This window comes from Colossoma macropomum, unplaced genomic scaffold (genome assembly GCF_904425465.1).
Source record: "Colossoma macropomum unplaced genomic scaffold, Colossoma_macropomum, whole genome shotgun sequence".
In the NCBI taxonomy this organism is placed as follows: domain Eukaryota; kingdom Metazoa; phylum Chordata; class Actinopteri; order Characiformes; family Serrasalmidae; genus Colossoma; species Colossoma macropomum.
In genome coordinates this window covers 32,927,053-32,933,052 of record NW_023494790.1, presented here as the reverse complement: position 1 = coordinate 32,933,052, position 6,000 = coordinate 32,927,053, and positions in this window count along the sequence as shown.

Genomic DNA, 6,000 nt, shown 5'->3' with positions numbered 1-6,000 from the left:
GAGAGAACAGCCTTTCCCAAGGTGGGGTTGTGCCAGGGAGGATCACAGTCAATAGCCCTGTCTGCAATGGACCCTGGCTTTTCCCAGAAGCTGAGGACAACCGATGCGAAAACGGCTTGTTTGCGAGATGCGTGCTCCTGGCGAGAAAGGTGGGTGCCTCCTAGCTGCATGGGCTGCTCAGTGGGCTCGGAAGATAAAGGAGGCAGGGATGAGCTCAGGACGTTCCAAGAAGGGGTCTTATCACGAGAACACCCAAAGTTCCGTTCCCAGCGATGTTCACGCAACCGATTGTCTAGTTTCAGGGCCTGTTCAATGAGTTTATCTAGGGTCTCCGGTATGTTCCAGGTGACTAACTCATCTTGAAGCTTGTCTTTGAGACCCTGCTGATACACAGTCATTAGGGCCTTTTCGTCCCACTCATTCTAAGCAGCCAGAGTGCGAAACTCGATGGTATAGTCTGCCACTGAGCACTTAGACGAGACTCAAGTACTCCTCCACAGACTCAAAAGGTCAATAATGCGCTGCATGGCTGCCATAAACAGTTTTGAGGAGGAACAGGTGGTACAGTCATTCTCCCATACTGGGGTCACCCAGGCAAGGGCACGATTGATAAGTAGTGAGAGGATGGATGATACTTTGGGGTGCTCAGTGGAGAACCTCGAAAGCTAGTTTACATTGTAGGAGAAACCCCCTACAATGCCCAGGTTCACTATTGTAACACTCTTGAGTGCCAAACTAGGTTCATCTTTATAGCTAGGGGTTTGGGCTGATGAAAGGGGGTGGGGAGAGCTACAGCCAGTGGAGCTGGAGTTTCTATCTGTTGGGCTTGAGTAAGAGCCCCAGCTAAGCCCTGTAGTTGGTTCAGTATTTGTTGTAGGAGTTGTTCATGTCCACAAATAGCTGCACCCTGATTTGCTAGAGCACTTCATAATTGCTTCAGCTGTGATTGCTCTGCTGAGTCCATTTTGCTGGCTCAGTCTTGCTGTTGCGCCAGGGGTTTTGACCTGAGTGAGACTCAAAACTCACGACCTTTATGCACTTTAAGCACTAAGGGATGAACCACCTGGCAGACGATGAAGGACATGCTCAAGCACAGAGCAGCTAAGGGTTCACGAAAAAGTAAACTTCAAAAGGAGACAAAAAGCTAAGAGTAGAGTGGAACGAGTTGAATGAGGAAAGAAACTAAAAGGGGGAAAATGTGATAAACAAAGAAAGTGACTGGTCACATAAACCAGGGACCAAACTGTGATCTCATATTAACGCACTACACACCATGCCACCAAAGTGGTGATAGCTGTGCTCACTCAAAAGGCTTATGAGGAAAAACTAAACTGAGGACTCCCCAAAACTGAACTTAAAACTCTCTTCTTAACCTCTCCCTTGCTTCTCCCTGAACACCAATGGCGAGAGAGCACTCAAGAGATTATTTTTTTTTATTTAATTTCCTTTTTAAATACTTACGCTGGGATGAGCTAGAGCCCTTTGCTTTCTCTAACTGAGCCCTTTGCTTTCTGTAGCTGGGATCAGCTAGAGAAAGCAAAGGGCTCAAAACTCGAGAGAGATATCAAATTTACCGTCTGAGTCAGAGTGTCCTGTGTCAAAGAGAACTCAAGACTGAGCAGCTAGCGGCATGTGAGCACACCTTAAATAGGGTGCCCACAGCTGCAACTGATCAGCCCTAAGTACTTGGTCCTGGCTCTCCAGCTTCTCCTAGGCCTAGCAGGTTGACTGTATGTTACAAAACAAAGTCAAATGGATTAAAATTACAACTCACTAGGCAGATTTTATGACATACATTTAATTATCCCTTGATCAGCTTTGATCTTTTAAGCTGAACCCAGGTGGTGTCCACAACAGTGATTTCTGTGCCACTGAATGAGTCTTCAGTGTAACTTTATTCTGAATTCTTTTGTGATTATTTCTTTTTCAGCTCAGTATGGATGGTTTCCTGTCTTTTGAGCCCCTCTACCTTGACGGCTATGACCCAACTCTGAACAAAGATATCATTGCTCCACTGTGGACTGATGTTGACTCTTACACCAGAGGGAACATCTCTTATGAGCAAGCAACAAATGGGTCTTTGATTGAGCTAGCTACAAATGAAATTAACAGGATGTTCTCCGGGTTGAACTTCACTGCTTCCTGGGTCTTGGTTGGCACTTGGGAGAAGATGGAATTTGAACCTGATACAGGGGTAAGAGTCTATCCTTATAACTCAGTCACTGACTCCAAGCTAGCTAAATTTTTAATACTTTTATTCTTTTGAAGGAGGTAACCTTCCAAGTTGTCCTAATCTCTGACAGCAAGAACCGCTCTTATGTCCTGATGAACTATGGATCCATCCCCCCTGATCCTCTATCATGGATGGTAAGAAGAGAATGTTCATTCATGTTTTTGCTAATTTTACAATGCAAAAATGTGTTTATTTCAATTATATTTTTCAGGCTGGATATAAGACTGTGAACAACATACATTATTTTAGCATTCAGGCACCCAGTACCTCTAACCTGTCTTCTACTACTAATGTTGGAATACCTGGTCGCTGGGCTTTCCGTGTTGATAGTGCAGTCTCAGGTGAGTTTACTGTTGTTCTGTCTTTGGGGTGATGTGCAGCTTCTCAAACTTTCAAGCAATACGATACACTGGTAAAATTAGAGTCTGACTGATATATCAGCTGACTGGTAATATTGGCCATTATCATAGACCTGCAGATGTAGTGACATCAACAATATTACCAGTGATAGATCGTTTATTAGCAACTTTTTCTAATGCAGTATTGTTGGGTTTTTAACTTGCAATTTTCTGATGATAGAGTAAAAATCTTACATCGCTGCACCACTGGGAAGCCTAATACATAAAAACGTATTTCTCATTAAAGACAAAGTGAACTGCTGAATCTGAACAAAATAATGATTAAAATAACGAAAACATCAAATGTATCCAAACTTACCTTTAGCATTGAAATAACGGTATAATAATAATAATAATAATAATAATAATAATAATAATGAGAAGAAAAGATAATATGGCACCTGCCAAAATCTCAACATTTCAAAAGGGGCTTTAGGGGCATGGTATGCAAAGCCCCCCTTTAAAAGGACATTTGTTGCTGTTGTTGTTGCTGTTGGAGTTGTTGTTAATGTTGTCATTTGTTAGTTAAAAATGTGTCTATGGATTAAGTGTGTTTTATTGTGTTGGGTTAGTTAGTGGGGGTTTAGTGTCTACCATGACGTGAAGTTGCCCTTCCCCACTATTCTTGCTGCTTTTCAGTAGCACTAGACTGGGCATTTCTTGCTCCCTGTTGAACTGACTGTTCAACAAAAGAGGATTTGCCATGCATGCACAATGTCTTCCACATCATCTTCTTCTGGCAGAGCATCACAACAACCTGCCAGAGGAGCTGAGATGGCACCAGCCAGCCTTCAAGCTGCTTTACAGAGGCAGAGAGAGCAGAACTCACCCTTGACGAGGGGAGAAGACAGCATGCCAATCAGCCACTGAGTGAGTGGCCTTCTAAGCAAGTGACAGAAGAGTGACTGGTGTGCTGGCAATGCAGGAGGAAGGGACACCGCACCAGTAAATGCCACAAGGCTAAGAACGTGGGGAAACAGAAGCCAGCCAGTAAGGTTATCTGCCACCAGGGACTTTAGTCAAGTGAAGCACATATGGGAAACAGGGTCCGTCACCTGCGGCCCAGTCAACATGAGAGGGAGGAGGTGGTCATAATGGGGGGCCTGAGCCTAGTGCACAAGTTCTGGCTCACACACATAAAGGGTGTGTGCATGCTCAGGTTGGGCTTTCTCGCAGCAGCTGGGGCTGTGCTCAACTTGTGTTGACCAGAGCAACAGACATTCTGAGTCCCTGGCTGCGGAGAGACGTCTGAGCCTTTGTTTGGACTGTGCGGGCTGCTGAGACAGCTGATCTTTGAGGGTGGGAGGGTTGGGGTTATGTGGCATGTGCCACACGCTCCGCATTTCACAAGGAGCTTTAGGGGCGTGGGAGGCAAATCTGGCGAACGTCAGAATCTTTGTGAAAACTGTGTAAGTGTGTTTTTAAAACGGTTGGCAAATTAAGCTACCTTGTTACCTTGCTTTTTTTTAAGTTCAATAGTACTTTTTAAAATGCTTTTCAGGTGTAGTTCCAGTATTCTTTGTGTATACAGTATGCCTGTCATGGTTATCTGTGTACCATGGATTTTGTATTTTTATTAAAAAAAAGAGATTTTTATTGTATAAAAAAAGAATATATAGCCATACACTGCTAAAATTCCTTCATTAAAAGGCTATAGTACTGTTATCATTATTCAGTGTCATGGCCTTAAATTAGCTGAAGAATGCTGACTGACTTGTTTAAGACTCGAAAATTAGGACTATTGACTTGGGACTCGACTTGAGACTCACTTTCACTGACATGGGACTTGAATCGAGACTCGACTATCTTGACTTGGGACTTGACTGGGGACTTGAGTGTGAAGACTTGAGACTTGAGAACTGAATTTCCAAACAATGATTAGGAGAGAGAGATTGATTATTTGTGGTTGTAGTTATTAATGCCTAAGATTATTCACTATTGCATAACATCTTTAATTCTCTCACAGTGTCACCACCACCAGCACTGTTCTATCCATTTGGGTCAGGAGTCGGAGATACCCTTAATCCCCTCAGTGATGACGGAAGCTCACCTGCTATAAACTTACAGAGTCCATTCACTTTCTTCAGACGCACATACACTAAGCTATATGTGAGTGACTATAATCATTATTAAAGCTGAACCATGCTAATATATATTTTTTAATTGTCTGTTTTTGTTTTCACTTGCAGGTCAACAACAATGGACACCTGACGTTTGATCAGCCGTGGGACAGCTATACACCCACCCAATTCAGTGCTTATAGTGGAAGAGATATCATCGCTCCATTCTGGACTGATATTGATTATCGTGGAGCTGGCACTATCTCATATAATCAGTACACTAGTGGCAGTGTACTTTCACAGGCCACACGGGACATAAATCAGTACTTTCCACAGTTTATCTTCGCCGCCTCTTGGGTCTTTGTTGCAACATGGGATAAAGTGGCGTACTACAACTACCCAGGCACGGTAAGATATAGAATTTTTACAGTTAAGAGAAATTATGTGGTGGAATTAAAAGGCATGTCTGTTTTTGATTATGTTAAGCGCACTTATAATCCCATTTCCTAATTGAGGCACTAATATAACAGGTTGTACACCTTAAAAACAAACAAATAAATGTTGTAGATATCAAGTGTTATCAGGCCATAAGTCTGTTGGTGGGATGCAACCAACTTAGTAATAGGGCAAAATGTAAAATAAAGTACATTATACAAAATTGCCCTTCATTCCATGCTGGTTTAAACTGGTTTATGCTGGTCTAGTGGGGTCTGGTGCTGGTTTACCTGGTCACCAAGCATGTTCTTGTTGATTGACCAGCATACCAACAACCAAAACACAATATATGCTGGTTTTGCTGGTGACCAGCTATGCTGGTCTGTGCTGTTTTTTTCTAACAGGGTGGTATAATCATAAATATATAAACATATAGTCAGAATAACTAGATACATAAATAATATATTTAGAATTGTGTGTTTTCCAGTGTTTTTATACCTTTAAAACATCTCCAAAATTTAGTGTGTTATAAGGTAATAATGGCACATAGAAAATGCATAAAATGTGTAAAAGTGTCATTTCATCCTGTAATATCAAATAAAAAGTTTAGTTAAGTTCATTTTAATCCATCATTCAATAAATGTCAAAACATCCATCTACCAACAATTAGTAAATGTTAAACAGTGCAGCTATTCCAGAGGAAGGAACTGTTTAGCGTTAACCTAGCTAGCATAATAACAGCTCTGTTCACGACAGAACATGTTTGATCCTGGCTAAAAAGCACTGACACAAGTTTAGATTATAATAACTCAAATCTCAGGGAGCAGCTGGTGTTGGAGGGACAGAAAAGGGGAAAAAAATAATCTGTGGTGTT